The following is a 24,411-nucleotide window of genomic DNA, read 5'->3' on the forward strand; positions in this document are numbered from 1 at the left end:
GAGATGGGTAGAGAGTGAGGTGTAAGCAGAGACACGGAGGGATTGTTAATTTGAGGATGTTTTGGTCTGTGGTGAAAATTCAGCTTCCAAAGAGGCTGACCGAGAAAAGAAACCAGTGTCATCTCCCTTAGACGATGGGTGGCTGTGGGACTGGAGGAGGAAAGGAAGGAGTGAGAGAGAGAGAGAGAGAGAGAGAGAGAGAGAGAGAGAGAGAGAGAGAAAGAGAGAGAGAAAGAGGAGGTGGAGATGGAAGGTGGTGTGGCACATGGCCTGTTACCATGGCAATGAGTCCCATGTTGACCTGCAGAACATAAATTAATTCCAGTTCTTCTTCCGTTCTTGACATGGAAATTCCCCTCCCTCGCTTTCTGCAGCTCCTCTCTCGGTTTGCTCAACTTTGTCATCCCGGACCTCTCACGGATTTATGCAGCCAAATAGCAACCCTCTGAGATCTGGACTGAGATAACGCTTAGTCATAGCACTCATTTATATTCATACCGCTGTAACTTATGCTCATGGAAGCAAAGTAGGATCCCGCGCTGTTGAACGAACCTCGTTTTGGCTCCGTTAAAAAAACGTGCTGACATAATTTCCCCTTGCATACCGCGCCCACCGTGATGTGTCTGACAGGGCGATGGCTGTGATTAATGAGACGAATTGACGCTGATGTTCAGGAGATGAAAGACCTCTGCAGGCGGCGAGGAACAGAGGAGGAGAAAAAAAGAGGGACAGAGAGGCAGAACATGATTCACACAATTCCTTCAGTGTTGTCAGCTCATATCACTCATTGATCTTGTTGAAGAAATTCAACACTGTTTTGTGGTGGGTTGGCTTCCCATTTGTATCTGTGTGTGTGTGTGTGTGTGTGTGTGTGTGTGTGTGTGCATGACAAGCTACTGTCCACAACGCTTGCAGGTTATTGAACAACAGCAAAGACAGGTAATGATGTTCCTTCCGTTTATATGTTAATGATATTAATAATGAGACAATGGGAAATATGTCGCCATATACTAGTTGCACAAGACAACTAGCTGGTGAACATAGTGGAGCATGTAGCAGCTAAAGAGACACATATTTCACTCAGAAGTTGGTAGAGACCAAAAACAGTGAGTAGATGTTGGACTTACATTTAGGTGGCCAGAAACACAAGTCACAATAAATGCTAATTTTGCTTTGTAACCACTGGATGGATCAACCACTGCTGATCATGGATAATTTTTTTGTGGGAACATAATGAATGAAACACAATCTAAAAGTTTTCTGAATCTGCTATTTTGAATTAAAGAATATGATTTAACAGGGTAAATACTTCGAAAGGAATTCAATGTTCAGAGGAAGACTGCGATATGTGTAGATAATACCATAAATATATAACCATAACAAGCTTAGTCTTCAAGCTTTGCAGGCATTATCTATAGTATAAATGGTCTAAAATGAAAAATCTATATTTTCGATTCAGAATGTAGGCCTGGTAATAATTTCTGATACAATATATTTTCATGATATATATGTTATATGGGGTGTAGCGGTGTTCCGTCGGTGTTGTTCAATATTAAGCCACAAATGAGCTGCAGACACAGTGACTTAATTTCCTTACGCAAATGACAGGAGATATTTTAACTTTATTTTGCTAACTTTATTTTGTGCAGCAAAGCGTTAACTAAATACACAAATAATATTCTCTGTCACACGGTAGAAAAACTATATGCTCCCATGTCTAATGCAGCTCTTCGTTTTGCACCTGCTGCCGCCATGACGTCATTAAAACACGACATAAGGGAGCGTCAATCATTAACATAAATGTCTTTCAATATATTTTACATTCCTATGTTCCTGCACAATAAGCATAATTCAGAAATTAAATGATTAATATTCCCAAAATTCCAATTAAATAATATATACAATATATACTTGTGGCTCTTACATGGGGAATACTGGCACTTCTTTTTTTCCACTTCAAGGACTGTGTCGGACTACACGTCTGAGACAAAAGAAATGACTCATGTGTCCTTGTTGTAAAATGTAACATCTGATTCAAGGTGAACCAGCAGACGGAAAGCTTGTTGAACACAAACATCCCTGTAGTGCTACTAGTGCTCACAGCATTATTAGCAGACTGTAAGTGCATATTGCTGCGAAAAGGAACAAAATGAACACAACGCCTAACAATCAAGCAAAAGGATTTATAGACAACTTTACTGACAGCAAGTAAAAGATAACGTCCCACTGAGCGCCCTGATGGATCTATTAGCATTTAAAAATAGAACAGTGAATCCCTTGATCCTTCACTTACTGCAGCTTCAAAAGCTTTGACACACTTAGCAAGTAAAAACAAGAGCACTTACAGTAGAAAGAAATATTGACACCTGCTTCAAAATAACTGCAAACAACGAACGTGATCGCATGAAAATGTTTGCCCCTCTGCTTTGCCTGGAACTCTCTAGCTGCTGTTGACTCTGAGGATATTCAGCAGCTGAAACAAAAACCCCATTTGCAGCGAACGCACACAGAGAGTGAGCAGCTATATAAATCCTGTGTTACAAATCCAGCCACAAGCAAGTCCAATTGATTCCAGATTGCACTTACCAAAGGATCCTTTCAAGTCCATCGACAGATCGACTTGGTGCATACACACCCACTGCAGTGGTATTAATGTTGTACTCAGGGAAGGTCACACTAGATAAAAGCACACTTTGACTGCCTGCATTTTAAAATGTAGCTCTTCCCTTCTACACTCCTTTTTTTGTTAGGAAATGTATTTTTGTGGCAAAAATGATTCTCTGAACAAGTTAGTTAACCTGGTTAGCAATTTTTGTTGGCTTGTTTTTTAAAATGGCTGAAAAAAATATGAGTGTCTCTCAATATGTACAGTCACCCACTTATTGGGACAGCAAGTGTTACTCGAGAAAGTTGACATTAACCAACGGGACCTGTGAGGAATTTAAGTTTAGAAGTATATTAGTATGATTAAAAGCACACCTGAAGAAAGTATAAAATATGACAAAGAATAAAAATGTCACAAAATATTCACTTATGGAATGTATTATATGTTTACAGTATATTCACTTGTAGAGGATAGTATAAGTGTAGCATATGTTACTTACAGAAGTGTTAAACCATAAAATCATAATCATTGAATGCAGTAGATTAGTCCCAGAAGGGGACAATTGAATTTCAGCCAGTCACTGAAGCTGATACTGGATTTTGAAAGTAAACCACTGACTTTCAAGTATAAAAACATTGTACGGAGAAGAAGTTATTTAGTTCTCAGTGATCCTTTTTTTACAGTTAACTGACGTTGGTCTGTTGGGGAGGGGCGTGTTTGAACTCGGCTTCGCGAATCCTTACTATCGATAGTGTAATTCAGTTTGGAACTGTCTTTTAGTTCTGTGAGTTATCAAATACTTTTTTACTGTAAACCGGATCCAGCTGACTTTTTGGTGCGACTTTGTTGCTCAAAGAAACATCAGAGTGAGGGGTCCGCGGCCTCCTGCAAGGAGAGGTTTCCAACCATCATAGACCATAACAGTCTCAGCCTGCTCCCTGCGAGTTGGTGAGGAGTGAGGTGTTCCCCCGGAGCGCTACGATACCTCATATTAGTAGAAACCGGATGAAACTATGTGTATAAATGTATGTGTATAAACCATATGGTACAAAAAATGAAAACAACGCTGCTGTATTTATGCCTAATGACAATATTTTGAGTGTTGATGGAGCTGCTACAAGGATAGCAAAGCCTAGCACGATCCGAGCTCCAATTAGAAAACAAGTATTTCAAAAGTTATTTGCTTGTCGTCATGTGTAGAGAACTAACAAAACATGAATTCTTACAATTTTTCAAATCGTCATTATTATGTAGTTATTTCAGCTTCTCCCTTTATTGCAATAAAATCATAGCAAAATCCATGAAGCTCCGCCGGATGATGTTATGAACCCAGACAAGACGGCGTTTAGTTTCCCGGGATGTTTGGACTTCTGCTGCCATGGTTGATGGTGGAAATAAATGGCTTAGTTGACAATGGTTTCCATGGAGATAAGCCACTCCTCCTCTCTAGCGCTTCTAGCACGAATGAAGCAAATAGACACGAATGATGGAAAATTCGCTTTGAGTGTGAACGCAGCATAAGAAGCCAGCCGTCTGCTGGTTGGCTTCCTGGTTCTGCTATGCTTTAGTGCGGTATTGGTTGCAGAGGATGAGCCCAACAGCATCTCTTCATCCATCTAATAGTTTAGCCTTCTGCAGTCTAGCAGCCTTGACATTTTCTCTCCATTTCTGAAACGCTTCGACGAGATTGTAGCTTGCTAGAGCCTCGAATCACAGTTTATCATCTCAAATGTATGCAATATCAATTCAGGCACCCAACATGCAAGATGACATTTTTGATGTGGAACTTTAGCCCACTACTAAAGGTGAGGTGATTTGTGTTTGCCTCCAGTCTTTTCTTTGTTATGCCTCCAGCTAACATTGTAATGTAATCATGACGTTGGCTGTAAACGAATCCATACATTTCCTCAGCTGAATTTCTAAAAACAAAGAAAGGTTTCTTTCTCTGGTATGTACTATATATAGTTTGCTGTACAGAGATAACCCGCTTCATGCGTTCCATACATTTCTCTGCTGAGTCTTAATGGCAACTCAAATACCAGAAGAGACAGCTTTAAGTGAGTAAGCGAGTCCTCTGGTCCATCTGCTCAACAACACGCTTATAGTCAAATCTCAAGGGGCCCGCGTGTTATTGAACAAGCGCTCGGCTTAACTCAAGAGGAAGGGAAGAGGGAGGGATGAAGAGAACGAGTCAGAGGAAGAGAGAGAAGAGTCAGAGAGAGGAACGTTTGTACTTTGGGTCACCGGTGGCATGCAGGCAGGCAGCTTAGAGCCCCCGTCAGGCTTGCTCCGAGACACAATGAAACTTTAATGAAGTTATGCTGCTGCTGCATGGTAATGCACAGTCTCAGGGGCCGTGGAGATAAGGATTGGCTAGAGCACACCCAGGGGTGCGTGTTTCAACTGTCACTCAGCTAACGTGGAAACAGCAGAGAAGTGAGTTCGTGGTCATATTGTTTAAAGTGCTGCCTTCAGCAGCCGGTGTAGTTCAAGTCCAGACCAAGGAGCTGCTTCCTGACGGAGCTGAAGATGAGGGAAAGGTGTCATGTCAGATTTAGTCCCCGTCCAGAATTAACTGATGAGCTTGTGAGGTGCTGGTTAAATAATTTAGTGAAGGACAGAGCGGAAGGGCAGCACACTGTGAACCTCTGTCTTCTGCAAAGCTCCAGGAGCTGTGAGCCTTTAACTTAGAGAGTAAGATGGGACCTTTGGTATAGCTGGTGAAGTACAGTAGGCTACTTCTGCTAATTGAAAATGTCACTTCCACTTAATTAACATTTCATTTATTACGCTGCTCATGACTTTTTCGGGTTGTTAGGTACAGATTGCGAACATTAATTAAGCTGCTACTAAAAACTTCTCAGCCAAGATTGAAAGTGTTCCAGTTGTAGTCATTTTAGCATTTGAACTTGAAAGGTAAAAATAAATTCTATAAGAGATTTTAAATTATTCTGATTTGATAAGTGGATCAAACTCCATTTCAAATTCACAGTCTTGACATTGCTGACCTTTAAAGCAGGGGTCGGCAACCTTTACTATCCAAAGAGCCATTCTGCCCTATTTTCCAGCAGAAGCTATTTGATATCAGAGCTTATAAAGTTTTATATATTGTTAGATTATATATACAAAACTATAATTTGTTGTATTTATGGAATTATAGAACAAGAATAAAGACAATTCTTGACATTTTTGGTCAAGGTGTTGCTGACCTTGTTGTCTTTACTAGCAGCTGTTGTTCAGTTAAAGTCTGCATGTCTGTGGAGGAAGCAGCTGTTATTGGAGTGATTAGCGAGCGGCGTGACCAGCGGCGTTATCAGACCTACGGAGCAGCCGTCTGAAGTCACGGTTAGCGGCTTTAGGGAAGGTGATGGACACAAAACGGAGGACTTTCCTTTTCTTATTATTGTTTATTCTAATTATTAAGACTTAACTATTGTGAAGTCGACACATAAATTATAAAGGAACAAAACATTGATTGCTCAGAGACTGACAGAGACTTCAGATACCAGCAGCTCTGAGTGAGAACAGACAACAACGAGACCGAGAGGGAACTATTGAGAGAAAACTATCACAACAGGTGGACAGGAGAGGCATCAGCCCGTAAAGCGGTTTTCCAACAAATGATTGTGTTGAAAATGATCAACAAATAATCACAAAATGTCCACAAAGAGAAAAATTGATACAGAGGGAAGAAAATGTAATGAAAGATGGGAAAGCGAATACATGTTTGTGCTTCAAGGAGAAAAACCGGTCCGTCTTCTGTGCTGTAAGGCAGTGTCTGTGGTGAAGGAATACAATTGACGTCGGCATTTTGACACCAAACACGGAGCTAAATTTAGCCTCCAAGAAAAACATAAAATTGTCCAAGAATTAATAGGCGGACTGCAATCGCAGCAGAATATATTTACAAAAGCTACAGCCCAGTGCATGCTAAAAGGTATGTGAGCAGGTGAGCTCCGACCAGATACAGACTTTTACAAATGTCAGTTTGTGAAGAAACACCATTGCAGACCGAGTTCAGGAACTAGCAGACAATCTAACAACACAGCTAGCTGAAGAGACGAGCAGGTCTTTTTCATTAGCTGTTGATTAAAGCACAGACAACACGGATACATCATACATCTATCAATGTTTATAAGAGGCTGAAGGCAGACCTGACCGTCAGTGAGGAGCTCTTGGATGTAGCTGCCATGCACGGGACAACAACAGGGAGGAACATTAGTGATGCAGAGAGGTGACAAAAATAGCTTTGAACAAAGTTAACGTAATAACTTGTGTTTGATGATACTTGTCTTTGTTATTTTCTTTAAAAGTTTGATCTTTGATAGAGTAATGTGGGTTTCTTAACCCTTAATTTAAATGATATATGTTATAATAACAAAAATGTGCTTAAATATATAATTTTACATTTATATAACTGCATGTACAATCTTTTTACACTTGAATAAACAATAATCAAATGCAGAGACAGGTATTTAACAATATGTTAGGGAGTAGTTCCATTTATACAGTCTTACAGTTACAACTGGCCCTTTGAGGGCAACCATGATGCTGATGTGGCCCGAGGTGAAAATGAGTTTGACACCCCTGTAATAGAGGAAGCTATTATAGCCTATTGGGATACCGTAACATCCATTACATAACCTTATACTGAGTATAAAGAGACAAGACTTCACCTTAGGTTGAACATGCTGAATAAAGTGTGTTAATGTATTATTGGTTAGCCACTGTGCTAACATTTAGCAAGCCAGCTATCTTAGAATAGCGCTAGTATTTTCCCTGCTGATTAGCATGTTAGCGCAGCAGTAGCACACAAAGGAGCCCACCATTAGTCTATACACATCTCTCCCTCATTCACCAAGCCACTGCTCTCTTTAGAGTACTTCAGGGACGACATGTTTTTGCAGGCCAATCAAGTTAGCATCGCATTGGTTCCCGCGAGAAAAAAACACAGTGGGATGTTTTCCATAAGATTTTGGGTAATTGCAGAAAGGTTTATGAAAGTTTTGTTCATTAATATAATCTTCACAAATGAACACCACTTTTATGATTTTTGAAGCATGACTGTAATCGGCAGCAGTAAAAAGCTAACGTTAAACCATCAACCGAAAAAAACTTGATATTTGAACTTTGATATGAGGAAACCAGAAGTGCAAACTCATTTCCAGAGTTCAGGACTCAATCATATTTTTTTGCCAACGTCATGATTATGTCACGGTGTTAGCTGGAGGCAAAACAAAGGAAAGACTAGAGGCCAACATGAACCACCTCAAAGTAGTGGTCTAAAGTTTCACTTCAAAAACGTCTTCCTGTGTTATTGGGTACCAGAATCAAAGGAGTATGTCTCAAACATACTCTTGAGATGACAAACCGTGATCTGAGGCTCTAGCGAGCTCCAATATTGCTGAAGTGTTTCAGAGATGGGGAGAAAAGCGTACCCATAATTTAAACTCATGTTGCTTATAGTTTAGCATTCTGCTCACCAAAGCCACAGCCGTCAGCCTTCAGTTGGGCTAAAACTACATTTTCTCTCCATATCTGAAATGCTTCCCCAAATATTGTAAGAGAGTATTTTTGGCTGACTTTTTTGGCAGCTGTTGCCAATGCTGGAATAGCAATAGATAGTTATAGTTATAGGTGTGTTAATCTTCGCATAAAGTCAGAAAGTAGGGGTTGGACAATATGCTTTTGGTGTTGACTTTCTTAAGTAGCACTGGAGATCCCGGAATGTGAGTACCTTTAGACTACATATTCAGTCAAACACGTGTTTGCCACAAAATGTCGGTTGGGTCTGAAAGTGTATGAATTTGACAAGGGAGGTTGCCAACTTTAGGATGTTAGACTTATAGCAGTGAGGTTAAAGGGGACTTCTTTGAACATCATCCTTTACGTTATTGTTGAAATCACTGAAAAGTGTTGACCAAAGTATTCCCCCCTTAGAAAGATGTGGTGAGTCTTTGTCTTTTGTCAGCTATTTTCTCCCCTTCATTACCCCCCCCCCCCCCCCCTTTCTTTTGTGTTCCTCTTTTTCCACTCTCTTAGATCTGTCTGTATTCCTTTTTTTCCTGTAGGGGTATTCTTGGCTTGTACTCAGAGGTCACCTCTTGATCTGTTTCTAAGAGTCGACTAACCATCGATCTGTCCCCCTCTTGCTCCCTCTCTCTTCTTCACTCTCTTCCATCAATCCCCCTGGGCATGAAAAACACCGTCAGTCAGCTCGCAGCCCATCCTAAAGAAACACAATCGCCTTGAATCTGGAGTCTCTGATCTTGGGCCAGACGCGTGGGCAAATGTCAGAAACCCTAAGATGTACACTTGTTGGGGAGGAAAGGAGCTGATGGTCAGAGAAAACTTTTTCATGGTTGTTTTTGCTATTTTTTGGAAAGAGTTTTGTAACTTTGTAAACAGTGTAAATCTCAAATTCCCATAGCTTTTTCAGTGATATATGCAAGTAAGGGTAAACTATTGAATTTTTCCCGAGAGTAAATAAATAATCTGCTGGTGACTTGCTGGGGGAAAAAAAGTCAGTATGTCCACACAGCGTTTTTAAACCATGGAATATCCTACGGATGAAGCTGCTTTTACTCACGTGATATTGTCATGCTTCTATAAACCTTTTTGCTGCCCATGGCATTAAAAATATTAATTCACATGTAGACAACGGAAGTGATGCTTTGTCCCAGCCATCCTGACGAGTTAGCAAGCTTTAAACATTAAATTCAAACTGTTAACAGCATCCAAATGTCTGGTTGTTGCATGTTCGGTTGTCATGATCAATATTCCAACAGCGGACTCAAGTTCTACAGAAAGACGACAGGATCACGATCGCTTCAGAGCAACAGGTGTTTCAGTTTAACGAGTGACCGTGTTAACTGGTGACATCTAGTAGCTTGTAATATCTCTGTGTAATGTTACACACTAGGTTTCTCCACTAAAATACATGTATGTATTAAATGTATGGCCACTAAATATATCAAAACTATATCAAAACAGACGGTCCATTTTTCTGATCACTGAACATATTCCTCAGAGGTGTTTGTGTGAGCTTTTTTGTGCCCTATACAGTAGCTGCTGTCAAAAGGTTTAAACTCACAGTTAATAGGTTTTACTCTGCAGACTGCTGAGTCACTCTGCCACGTAGGGCTCGGTTGAATTTAGGAATAGAACTGAGAAAGGGAAAAAAGTTATATTTAATTTCAAACAAATAATATAAGCCATGACAGAAGAAGTCCAGGACAGATGTAAGTATTACATGTTTGAACAGAAACTAAAAACGTGTCCCTTGTACTTTTGTATGTCTGGAGGAGTAGATAAGAAGATTGATTCCACTCTCATGTCTGAGCCAAGAGCATTAGCTTAGCCTAAAGATTGGAAGCAGGGTCTCTAGGCTCTGATTTGTCCCTCTTTTGGTCCATCTTGACCCTCACTTTTAAGTTTATAATCTCTTACTCAAGCATCATCACACTGTGAGTGCAAATAGTTTTGATATGAAGTTAATGACTATGGGAAACACATTACTTCCAGATACTATGAAAAACTGTAATTACAGTAATTTATTTGGTAGCTTAATTCAGATCCAACAATTTATGTACCTATTAATCCAAGGTTGAGAACCTGATAGGCCCATTGGCAGCAGTATAGCTGGCTAAGATATATTTTATATTTTGTTTTGTTAAAGACTGATTACAGTGTAATGGCAGACAGACGAAGCCAGGATAAGTAAATCATACCCCAAAACACAACAGCATTTTAAAAGGTTGTAGAGCGGTTGCCATGGATCCCACACCCCATCTGGGTGAGGCAGCCATTCATGCTGACGGCTGACAGTCGTTAGGGAAGCACAGTAGAGGCACACACAACGTACACGCTGGCACTGTGGCTGTATTTGTGATCTCTGTGGGCTTTTTCTACTTAGAGGTTGTTATCTCTGCTTTTTGTGAGGCGGTGCACTGAGGAGTAGTGGTGAAGATGGATGGGGGCTAATTAGACTGAAGTCATGGATCGGACTCAATGTTGTGAGTACACAGTATACACACTTCAGACCACTGAGATGCTCAGCTTTTGCATTTTATGCTCAGTGCTAAACGATATACATAAATAATGTAAATAATATACACACAGCATCACCACAATCACAGTAAGTTGAGTAAGACGCTTCTTGATTTCATGTGTTTATATATCGTCATGGAGCCTACAGCTTTGTATTTTGGGATGATAATGAAACCTGTTGCTTTACTTTCACTCAATACCCACAGAACATGTTGGTGTGCACCAACACCAAATATTTAAAAATTCAAAATACTCATTTAACTGACACCACAATCTTTCCCTGACCTAAAAGGGCCTACGGGCTTTTCTTGCTTAAACCTAACCACAGATGGGACTCAGGATGTCATTCCGTCTCATTAATTGCAGAAATTAGCACTATATAAAATAACATTTCTGTGAGATAGGGCGTACAGACATTCATCTCCACAGGATCAATCCTTATGACTTTTAGATCCCCTGACTTTTTTTTTAGCACCACCAGAAAGTTGAGAAGATGCTGAATTTAGCCAGTGGCTGTATTCAGATGAAGATGTTGCGTCACGTGACTTTCCAGAAAGTGTAATGACCACAGAAAATGTGTTATCAACCAGCCAAATCTGAATGATTAAAAAGATCGACATCTATAGAATCAGGTTTCAAAATGGTGAAAAAAATAGTATTCTATTCATTGGAGGAGTGTCCGCTGAAGGCTCTGAAACCACGGCCAATAGTGGCTGAGGGTTGATTACATATGTACAGTTACAGTATGTACCACATGTTGGCCATCTCACTGCTGCGCACTAGTTTTGCAGAATTTGAATGCACCAGAGAAATCTGCTGGGCAGCTAACTTCCGGTTTCTTTCAGACTCTTTTGATGGAGACCCACCAGAATTTGACCCTGTAAGCCAGAGGGCCAGTACACAACTGCTAGTAAGCAAGCTGTAGGCTTTGGTAAGTATGTTTAGGTGGTGATTGAGCTGCAGGATCACTGATGCTATGTGCTCTAGTTTTTATGGAGTGTTAGGGGAGGGGTTATGAAACAGATGGCTCCAGTGCATCCTTGAGCCATGATTTCAGGCATGCCCAAAAAATCTTAAACACAAAAATGGTGAAAAACTGTTCAACAGTCTAAGTCCATAACTCTGTGATGCTTGTTGGATCTGAAACAGCATTACATTTACAGCTCTGTGTTCTTGGTGAGTCATGGTGCACGGCTTTACATTTTCCTCTGTCACACACGTTTCTCTTGTGTCTGCTCCGGTTAGATATTTTGTTGAGTCACCGTGAACTGGACAACACCTAAGTAGGAGGAGAGAAGGAATGATTTAGCCCAAGTAAATAAAGGTAGTTCGTCTGAGCTCCAGGCTGGATGTTTGATCTTTCTGAGGCATCTTTTCTCACTTCTCTCAAGGGGGAGAAAGTAACAGTGAGACAGCACAATCTGCTCCACCTCCTGACCGGCAGCCTGTCAGCAAAGCTCCCAGCGTGTCCATGTTGTGTTTTTTTCATCTCCCAACCACAGCGTTCAAACCTCATTACTTATGCATATGGGTAAAACAAACGTCTTACGGTGAACACAGCATAACTTGTCACAAATGTCCCTGACAATCTGGGGGCCAAGCTCGGTTTTCATTCGGTTATAATTGATGCAACAATCATTCCGTTTCCTCAGTTTCACTTGGGGGACTGTAACGCTCATAAACCAATACTGAATCTTAACCTGTTAAAGCATGTGACTATTTATGATATCATGATTCAAATGTACTGTTTGTGAGGCGCCCTGCTGGCCAAGGGGCCAAAGCTCTGATCATAAACTGCAATCTCCCCACTTTTCTTTTTTTACTGTCTTTTTCATCTTTCTTGTTTTTGAATATAAAGAAATTTGATATCAACATTTTTGTGTGGCAATTATCCCATTAGTTCCCACTGAAGACAAATAGGGGTCACAAATATATTTCATCTTTAACAAAAGGTTGTCATTTCCTAAAACAGCTGGATATTGTAATTTTTATCTACCGTTAGTCAACGTTAATCAACTAATGATCAACTTTAAATACACTACAGTATAATTACAGTACAACGATAATTCCTGTAGAGATTATGGCCAAAGCAACAAAACTAAGATCCAAGTTGTACTAAACTGAAATTTTCTTTGAAATTTTAACTTGTTTGCAGTATGAGATGAGCATCCCTTATAAGCTTTGTTTAGTGGAGCAAACCACATTTGAGTGTGAGAAAAGCTGCTCTTCCAAAGTTTTATTTTACAGCAAATAACCTCACACACGGAGGCAAATACACACTCAAACCTACAGACAGCTAAGTATACGGATGTATAGATTTCACTGCAGAGACAGGAGGGCCCCAAAGCAAATTATGAGTCAACCAGTGTTTACACTGCTGGTGAAGATTTATGACAGCCGAGCAGGAAAACTTCTTTTGTGCCTTCTGTTTTCCTCTCAAAGCGTAAAATCCCTCTTCAGTCTTCGGAGTGGGCCAGTTTTCTCTTTGGCATGCTGTGACTTTTTCTTACATACCGTCACTTCTCAAAAGCTGCCGGTACTCTTTTACCCTCGCTATATCAGCTTCTCTGGGCAATTCATAATCATTCGGCGCAGCACCAGCAACAATGTGAAGAGCATCTGGACGAGCTGACACACGGCTCAGCACTGGGGGGGGGGGGGGGGGGGGGGGATTTACCGATACGATATTCATGTCCTTTTTGTAAAATAACTGTTGAACTTTTTTATTTGAAACAAAAAAAAAAGTTTTTCTCTTTTGATGTAGGGAGTATGATTTTACAGGGCAAACATTTCCATAGAAGTTTTTTGGGAAGTTATCTATGATAATATAAATTGGTCCAAAGTGATGTGAAATTGATTAGCTTTCAGTTAAAGACGTTAAATCGGAAGGAACCCCCAAAACCCAATATCTCCTAAAATATTTTAGTAATAGTCATAATTCCGAATGTAATGATGTTATGCTGATACCGACCGATACGCGGCAACATGTGAATAAGGGGAGTACTGGCGAGTGGGTGCTGTTGTGGGCGGCAGTCTGCTGGCCTGCTAGGCCTAGCACTTTCCCTCACGTACAGCCTCAGATTAAAGATCTATCAGAGGAAGGTGACAGAACTGAACTGGATACAAATACTCAGACATCTGTAGACAAATCATGACAAAGATTTTCAAATTAAAAGACTTAAATACCTGGCAAAAGTCATTTCTCCTGAGTATCTCGGAATATTACTAATCTGGATGAAATGTGAGCACAGTTTGCAAACCGCTCTGACATCATTACTCATGTGACTAAAGCAGGAATATCTCCTGGGACCGCTCAATTAAGAGTGCACTAATGGTAATCAATAGGAGGAATTTGTGTGAGAAATCAATAAATCATTCAAGCCCTCCAGCATGACCCCCGGTGCCATCTCCACCAAAGGCTAAAGCACGCACACTTTACGACAAACTTCATTAAGGATGAACTCATCAGCCGCCGCTCATACGTTTGTTTTTAGTTACAAGCTCACATCCTGATGAGATTTTAATGATGATCTAATTTTGAATGATGTTGTTGGAAATACGGGCTACGCTAGCGGATGTCAAACGCACCAACGCAGTGTTGGATGCTGATAACTAAAGCTCATATGAGTGTTTGATCTGAGCTGGGATCAAAAATAAAAACTAATACCGTTAATGCCTGCGTCTGATTGGCCGCAGTCCTTTCTTTGCCACAGCTGCATGACTACACAAGGTAATAGTAGAGTTCACTATTTCCGCCTGTTCTCATGTCCTTCTCTCGAGGGGTATTATACAGGCTTAGCATAATACCTTTACATGGATTCTGCAGTCATTTATATTCTGAGCCGCTCCACTGAATATTACTGCATAAAACTCAGCTGGGGCTTTTTCTTCTTAAGGGAAATCACGTTAGAGTCAAATAACAATGCAAAAGATTTTCAGCTCATCAAAGGGGACATTTTAGATTTGGACCCCCGAAGGACAACACAAACCAGGTCATCGGACATGAATAGCATTCAATGGACTATAGATGAAAAAACAAAGAAATAAATAGGTCTAAGGGCCAAATATACATGGAAGTTCTTTATTAGGAATAACCCCTTGAGATGTACCATCTCGTTTTCATCGGGGTGTATTATACAATTATACAAAACAAGCAAAATTAGACAAAACATAAAAAAAAACAATATGACAAAAATATTCAAATAAAATAATAACAAAATATGAAATAATAAGACATACAAAATCAGGAGTTCATACTCAAACAGGGCATGACAATGTATCATTCTTTCATAGGTTATAGAAAAGCATTAATGTCAGTGATAGCATAGTAATAAAGTCATAAGACATAATTATAGAGATGTCACTGATCTTATAATTAGAAGAATATTTTTGAACAGGTGGTTAGATGATATGGATCGAATATTTACAGGACAATTATTCCATTCATAGAATATAATACAATGTGATGAGACTGGTATCATCTGACTGACTGAGTGAATGGAGTTCTCTTCAGGACTTTGCAGAGAGCCAAGCTGTGGTTTGGATATTTAGTGATATACGATCACACACACACACACACACACACACACACACACACACACACACACACACACACACGTATACACACAGTGAGGAGAGTCTCAGTAAGGCTCTGTTGTGTAGGTGCTGGAGTGCTGAACTCAGCGGACGAGACTTTGAAGTGAAGAATCTCTCAGGCTACTGATGCCTCCGCTCCTGTTGCTGCAGCTTGAAGTTGGAGAAACAGAGCTCTGCGGTGAGGGAATAACAGCATATGTTATGTCATATGCATTTTTATGTTGTATTTTCAAATATATAAAAAGAGATGAATAAACTGCATCATGTTAACCCACAGCTGATGACGACAGCTCAGGGTTGCAGATTGTCATAGTAATATTAATATAGTTTTCCAGGTATAAAGCAGTCAGAAGAAAACCGTCAAATAAGTTTGAAAGACATCTTGAGACAAAACTGAGGCATTGGCCAGCAAATATGTTGAATGTTTCAAAGATAGGTCACTGAAAACCACCATCAATAATGGGTGAAACGGTCACTTTAAAGGGCCCCTGTGTAGCATTTGGGGGGATCTAGCTGTTGTTTTCATTAGTGTATAAGCACCTGAAACAAAGAATGTTATTTTCCTGAACCATACTAAACCAGACTTAGAATTTGGAACAGCGCTTGGGCTGTGACGGCCCAGTGGAAGCACACAGTGTTCAGACAACGACACAGACTGAGAAAACCCTCTGGTGAACAGGAGGGCTGACATAAGGAGGGGGAGAGACAGCACTGTGTGCGAGGGGACGGGAATATTGACGAGACAGGCAAAAACAATCTTCACATAGTAATTGTTCAAAATGATATCAAGGCCATGATGTATTTCTCTAATGTATTGTCTTATTGAATCCCCCCCGCATTGAAGAGTAACATGTACTCTGTTGTCCTCTCTTGCTCCTGGCCCTCGTGAGCTGCTTTTACAATAAGAGCACAGCAGCCTGTAGCTCCAGTACGGATCTACGGATCTACCCCCCCCCCCCCCAACACACACACACACACACACACACACTCACACTCACACACACCCACACGCACCCACCCCCGTTCACGTTCTTCATGTAAATTCATGGCTGTGATGTTTTTTACCCACTCCAGTCCGTGTTGCGTTTTGTATTGAATGTGTCGTGTTCAATGAATATTAATGATCTCGGTGCGATTGCTGCTGTTATGAAAGGTAATTTCTGTACCCCCCCAACATCAGCAGCCCTCTCAGCCACCTCTCCATCGCTTCCCACCAACACCCCCCGTTACCTACATGTACTAAAAATCACAGGGCCCTGCCAATTACATAAAAGGGCGTCTTGGAGGCGATGCATAAACAAACACTGTTTTGTAGAGAGGCTGCGCCTCTTCAAAGGCGCATTACAACGCCCACCTCCTGTTAAGATGTGACAAAAAAGAATGCAAGGTGCTGCTTTTTGTTTTATTTTGGGCAGGGAATAAACCCAAGGATTTAAAGTGTTTGGTTCTCAGAAAAAGAAGTTTAGTCTGACTTTAACTTGCATCCACTAAAAGTCTATCAGAAGGTAGGTGTGCGACAATCTATCGATTTGGATCCAACGATCCAATATCATCGTAGGAAATTGTCAACATCGATACCGTATCGATGGCATCATCTTTAAAATGATGCCATTATTTTGAAATACCCTTGGCACGTCTGTTTCACAGTTTCTGTCCAAGCGCGCCTCCTTCTTAAACATTCAATCAGTGCTAGCAGTGCTAGCGGCATGATGTTAGCCAGCTTGCGGTTCGAGAGAGAACCAGAGACAGCATGTGTGAGAAAAAGAGTAACAGTAACATTATAGCTGTCAGCGTAGCAGTGCGGTGTGTGTAAAAAATATTACAATTGTTCAAGACCCAGGCCAAGTTCCTATGTCTTGCTTGCCACACGCTGATTAAAGCTAATCAAAATGAATGCTGTAATCCATTGCAAGTCAGAAGTGGATAATTCCGTGTCGGAATTAACATATCCCAGACTTCCGATCTAAAAAAAACACTGGAAAACATGGACATCCGCACCAAACATATGTTTGTATCGCAAGTCTCTGTGTTTCACATCTACAGAGGAACTACATCAATTACCACAGCACCATTAGCGAAGAGAATTAAAAATATGACTTTTGTTATGCATTCGTGGTAACCCAGTTAAAAGACATGGGAGGAGTTGGCTTGTAGCCTACTGCATGTGCGAAATAACTTCTAACACGCGCAAATGGAAATGGCAGCTACAATGTTGTTACAGAATGTTTCAACACTACATGAAGGAAAAAAAATGCTGCTTAGGTTCACTGTGTGTGCCGCCATGTTGCCGTGGCTAGATGGATAATGGCAGAGTTTCCTGCTTGGAATTCCAACTAAAATGATTGTTCCATTGCACTTTTCCATGTCGGAGTTTGTTTTTTTTCCTCGAGTACAGTGGATCGCAGCCTTAGCCCCGAAGTTAGACACAACTTTGGCCCAGGCTCACATACTAAAGTTATAGTTATAGTTACTAGTTATTCTCATTTTAGTGACAAGCTGCTCACCCGCTTTGACCAGCAACCAGAACTCTTTTATAATTCTTATTAAATAGAATAGATTGTTTCTACAATTGTCAAATCAGACAGTTATATCGTCTCATATCGATCACAGCAGCCTGAATTGAATCAAATCAAAATCATATCGTGGCAGACTTTGTGATATATATGTGATAATATTGTATCCTTGTTCAAAGAATCAATATATTACCATATTGCGATGCAGCTTGTGATTTACACCCCTAGAAGGTGCTGCAAGGAATTTTATTTGACTTTCATTTATCTAAAGAAGTATTTGTGAAGAGGCCAAATCCATACTTTTGACAGCTGTAATGTGTCATAATGATTTGTTAAGAAAATAGAGCCACACAACTTTCTTCAGCGCTTCTGGGTCAAACTATAATGTCTTTAATAGCTTCATAAATATTGATTCATATTTTTTATTAAAAGATTCATAAGTTCATCCTAATGAAATTGTCACATGAGATGTGTACGGTAAAAACATTAGCAGTCCCAGTCTGTTGTCCTTGTTTTTCTTTGGTCAAGTTGCAGAACAGAACACATCGGTGGAGGATCATGAAACATCAGCACACGCTGAAGCTTTAATGACCTCAGGATGGGATGAATCAGGATTGTGTAACATCAATCAGCAACAGAACCAACCAAAAACACGGCTTACACCAGCAACATGTGATAACCCTTCACACCTTTTAGTAATTCTGTGTCGTTAGTGTGTCTTTTTTGAATAAGATTGAGATTTGGCTCAAAGACTGCCTTCATGGTTAAAGGTAACCAGCAATGACTTTTGGTAGAAGGCTGGACACAAACCATCTTCAAGTCCAATGCTTTGTACGGCCACCCAGCACCCTGACATCCTCCCTGGAACTTTCACTGTGCTTGTGACAGAATAGATTTACCATAGACAGTGTAGCACAGCAGTTTGCTGTAAGTGCTTCGTTGGTGAAATTGTGAACAAAAAATACGAGTCATATCTGAATTCATTCATCCAAAAGTATGTAAATCCCAGCTGGGTGATTCCATCACAAGACGGTCACTAGTTTGCATTTTGTTTTGCAGATTTTCTGGAGATTCAGTTGAATATGTACAGTGGATTATTCCTTGTCGCATTTTATATTTTAGCATCTTCCATCATAATGAACTCTGTACTGTCTTTTCTTGCTTCGTAAGACACTCTGGAAATGAGACTGCGACATTCACAAAGCACTCTGCCAAACGGAGTGATGAAGACGCACAGGAAGGGAGACTGGCGGGAAGGTTGGGGGTGGAGGTGAGGGTGGTGCACAGCTGCTCCTGGCTGTTCCCCAAATGCTTATGAAACACGCTAAAATGTACGAGAACTGTGAGCCGCTGAAAGCCTCACAGTTGTTGTCCAGGATCACTGTAACGGATGCCCTCGCAGGTATTATTTTGATATTGTGTTCCTGTTACGATTAAAATCATGCTCCGGTAATAGGCTTTGTAATCACTTATGAGCAAACTGTCAGGAAGACTGTTTAGTAGAAGAAAGACAGTATGAATGAACCTGACAGCAGGTGGAACTGTAAGTGTTCCCTATGTGGTACTGAGTCCTTATTTGTTAGGCTTTACAATGCTGCAGCAGAATTATCCGAAACGTAAAAAGGCAAAATGATAAACCATTTATGGTGTAAAAACAAATTACAGCAAATACATGTGTATCTAAAAGTGTTTAAACACTACTAGACCAAAGCAGATGAATGTTGATATTGCACACAGAACTACCTCTGCAACCCAGCAGAACTGAGTCATCACTGTATAGATTTTTTTGTTAAATGTCACTCTCAGTATATTTCTCCCTGGGTGCTGCAGCTATGAGTCTAAATACAAACCCCAGAGCACCAATAAGAACGTGTTCCTCACTGACTCATGTGTTTGAGCAACTTAAATCAGCTATAAAAGTGCCACCCACTGGTGGGCTCCTTTATCAGCGGTGCCCGCCCCCTGGGTGTCTGGGACTGTAGCCTCTTCAGAATAAACTGTGTGTATCATTAAAGGGGTCAAATCGATGAGAGCTATTTTAGATGTGTCTTGTCTACAAAGAGGGCCCTACAGAGTGGCCTTCAGACTGAGGTTAGGTATTGCTCTGGGGCACTTTGGACAGCAGAGCCAGGGGACTTCTTGTAACGTTGAAACAAGTCTTGCTACGTTTGGCTCATTAATTTATGTTTAAGGATGCGTGCAGATGATGTCCGTCAGTAAAGCCACCAAAGACAAATGCAAAACGAAGGGTTAATTCATCTCAAAGCTAGGGTTGGTAATCTTGAGAAACTAGCAAGACTACGCTAGATTTTACAAAAAAATCCGGCCCAGTGTTGTCAACTCTTTTCCAGTGAAAGTAGCTAGCAGCACTAGCCTTAAAAGTTGTTAAATCTAGCAAGGAAGTCGCCAACCCTGATAGTCCCTCTAAGCCACTCCCCTAAAATGATCAAATTGAAGGTAAACTGAATGCTGTCGGGATGTAATAAGAATTTAAACAAACATAGCATACATGTTTTTGAACATTACCAACCCTGCCTTTAATCTCTGTTTCTCCTAAAAAAGTTTCCCTCTGGTCGTATGTTATTTTAGTTTTGGTGCCGTTGACTACATAACCTTTTTAATACTAACTGAAATATTTTAAATTCTGTTGATCAATAACAGATGTGCTGAAGTTAGTTGTATTCATTTTCAATGATGCATGTAATATAGCCTAAAAATGACCTCAGCTGGCATGTTGTGCATCAAATATATTGGGCTGTACTCAAGGACAGCGGCGCTTTGAGCTAAATGCTAGCCTCATCCAGCTAACATGCTCACAATGGCAATGTTAACATGCTGACGTTTGGAAGCAAATGTTTTCCATGCTCAACATCTTCATTTAGCTTGTTAGCAGGCTAACATTGGCTAATTAGCAAACAAAGTACAGCTGAGGCTGATGGGAATGGCATTGGACCTACTGATGGCGCTAGATATCAAGTCAGGGCGGGGGGGGGGGGGTCACCAAAGACATTACAGTTCATCCTGTCACAGGAAGTCATCCAATAGTTGTTGAAGCCTGACACTGTCCCTCACAAACAAGGCAGTGATCTTCAGAGCAGCCAACTGTTATCATCATTTCCTCTAGAACTGGAGGATTTGGACGAAACACGCTGTTGGTGACACTTCAAGTACTATGGAATATGGAGTGAAAGGGAATAAAAGCAAGACATTCATTTGCTTATATGGTTACAGAAACTCCAACAATTCCACAGGGATTATTATTATTATTATTATTATTATATATACACATTTGCTTCATACACTTTGAGTTAATTTGATTTTCCTCCTAATGAACTCATCCCAGTCAAAAAGTAGGGCGTTCTTCTGAACTTTAGAACTGATCCATCATCAGTTTAAAAATCTCACTATTGATCCATCAAGCTGCTGCTGATCCTCACTCGTTTTAATAGGGCACCCCATCAAGAACAAAGACAAACCTCCCATTAAAAAGATTTCATGATGCATCACACCAGTTTTCATTTGTGGAGTTTGTGTGAAAAGTTTGGATTTAAATTTCTTTCCTCACATCTCACTTGTACACATCTCACTTGTACAAAGTCTTAACTCGGATTATAAAGGTTCTTTGGTTAATGCGTACAATTGATCCTTTTCATATAGTTAATTCTAACATCTTATACCAGTCTGAGCTACAGAAAATAAATCTTCTATTGATTACCTCTTCAGACTTGTTGGGTGTACAATAGTATACTGTTGACATGTCGTAGTCTTCAATTGCAACTTTATACTCAATCTCCACATCTGTCTCAAAAGAAGGAATGTCATATTTCATAGTTGTTAAACGGTTATATAACTGACAGCAGAGCAGCTGGTTATGTGGGGAACATGTACTGTAGAGCTTTTAAACTGCATGCAACTTCTCCTGCATTCATACAGACCTGTCAGGTTGTTAAAAAAACTCTGGAAGATCAATCTTCACCACTGCAGCTTCAGCTGAAGCTTTTAATAAAACATACCAATTTGATTCCAATGCTGTTATTTCTACACTTTCTTTCTAATAAGTTTAGGTCTGTACCTACCACTCATTTGCATTATATATTTGTTTGTTAATATTCTTTATTATGTATGTTATGTTTTCGGGTTGCCCATCTGTTCAGTCCATTCTTAGGAACACCTTGAGGAGTTTCACAAACATTCACCTGGACCCAATCATTAGCTGATTATATTTTAGAGGTCCGTCCCAATCTCGTAATGTCTTGAGCAAATTTCTTCAGATTTGGCACAAACATCCACCTGGGCTCAAGGATGAACAGATTTTGGAGGACATAGGTCACTGTGACCTCACAAAGCACCTTTTGGCCATAACTCAAGAATTCATCTGCTAATTATAACAATTTCATACACATGTCTGAAAGGATATGAAATGAAATGTGAAAATGTGATGACATTTTGGACAGACGTGGATGTAAACTGTAACAAGATGTGTTGGCAGAGACAAACAACCATGAGGCAGTCATTCTAGTTTATCATTCAGAGCATGACCAGCATCCAAAAGTATGTCATTTAACAATGGATTATATCAATAATGAAATAAATCAATTTAAAATGAGTTAAACCAAATCTGGTGTTAAGGGTTCTACCTGTAATACTCTGTATAAACAGGCTGTGCCTAGTATAGTAACATGCATGTGTTTGACCCACATGTTGCTCTATTAGCACACCGGGCTCATTACTAACGTAAAGTGGAGAAAACGTGGAGAAGACTAGCGAACCATGCTGAGCAGAAAATCAGAACACCAAACCATCTGAGACGTTAAATGTCAAAGCATTTTAGATTTGTCATTATGGATGGAAAATCATGGAGGAAGGCAGGGCTGTTTTCTGCCTTTGTAAAATGCAACTGCCCTACAGTAACGTTAGCTCGTCTTTCCAGAGAATCGGTGGAGACACAGAATTGATGCAATATGGTCAGACATAATTTACTTCCATGCTAAGGCAAAAAAACAAAACAGTTGGGATAGGAAGTAAAGTTTACAGTAAAGTTTTAAAAAATCGATTGAGGGAGCCATCATGGATAGCGCGCTATACAGCTTTTTAACAAGCACTGTGTTATCTTCATGTCATTAACTTTGATGAATGTCCTTGTTCAATCAATCTGTTCACTCACTTTTACAAGAGTCCTGCAATTCACCACATGAGTACTTCTCCCTTTCTTTCTCTCTGTGTCAAACACAGACCGCACATACATTTAACAATCAACAACCCTTTGTGTTGGCCACACATAGCTATGCACGTTGAGAAGGCCAGACCTCTGATTGATCCTGACAGCTAGTGTGTGCTGCACCACACCGCCACATTGCCAGATCCAATCCCACACGCGTGTAATTTGACGAGGAAATGTGAATAAGGGTTCTCATGAGAGTCGGTCCCCCTGAGAGCCTGTCTGGCTGCTGTAATTACAGCCAGACAAAAAGAAACTGGAGGTGGCTGGTGATATCTAGACATCATGTTCACTTATACAAATGCACCATTCATCCATCGTTACCACATTGAATTGTATATTAGGTACATATATATGAAATATAACCTCTGCATTTAACCCATCCCTAGCATATTGGGAGCAGTGGTTTGCTGGGAAGCGGATGACCCTCTCTAACACATGAGCCACGGCCACCCCACTAATGTAGCTGTAATCCCAAACTCCAGCACAACGTAGTTAGCTAATAGTATGTTTACTCTTGGCCTTGGAAGTAACCAAATGGTTAGTTACTACTGTAGATATTTAGCTAACTGGCTAACTATCTAACTAACTAACTTTGTTGACTGTTTGAGGGATACTTTTTGCATATGCACCTTGATTTCTCCATTACAACATAAATATTAGCTCCGAATTATCTGGCTTTATGGTATCTTGATATACTGTTCAATTTACAGCAAATGCAACAGAAAGGTACTTATTTACCCTTCGCTAAGTCCCGCCCTCGGACGTGCTTAGTGGGTTTGGAGCTCGTCATGGTTAAACATTGTGTATTAGTGATACTCGTTACACAGAGAGGTTGGAAGAAGATATGTTTCTAAAATGTTACGTTTCTACACGAAATCCTGTGGAGCTAACATTAGCAAAATGTGTTAGCAAATTCTTAACTCTATGTTTTGCCAACTACTCAAGGTATACTGAATGTATACACATGCCGCTTTAGCTTTTTAATGATTTCCAATATGTCAATTGTCATCATCCATTTTGCTGCCGTTATGATTTACAAGAAAGCCAGACGTACTGCCATTTAAACATTTAACAGTGTCACTGCTCATCGCTTTGATGTGAATTGACAGTGAACCTTCTTGAAATAAAACTAATTTTAGACACTAAAAAAAAAAAAAAAGTCACTCTGACTGGGGCTAACGCTTTATTCTACTGGTCTGTCATTTTTAAATCTTTTGCTAATAATCTTCAGACAGTTTCCTGAAAAGAACTATGTCATTTGATACTAATTATGGAAAAAAATACAGACAGTGTTCAACCGGTACATTTCCAATTAATTAAATGAATTGCTGGCATAACCTTAATAGCGGAACAATGAAAAATACAGGCAAACATACATGCTCAACATGTATGAAGTTAATTTATAAATACTGAAAAGACATTCACCT

This window comes from Cebidichthys violaceus, unplaced genomic scaffold (assembly GCF_023349555.1).
Source record: "Cebidichthys violaceus isolate CVI_PGR_0920_01 unplaced genomic scaffold, fCebVio1.0.p SCAF_14, whole genome shotgun sequence".
NCBI classification, from domain to species: domain Eukaryota; kingdom Metazoa; phylum Chordata; class Actinopteri; order Perciformes; family Stichaeidae; genus Cebidichthys; species Cebidichthys violaceus.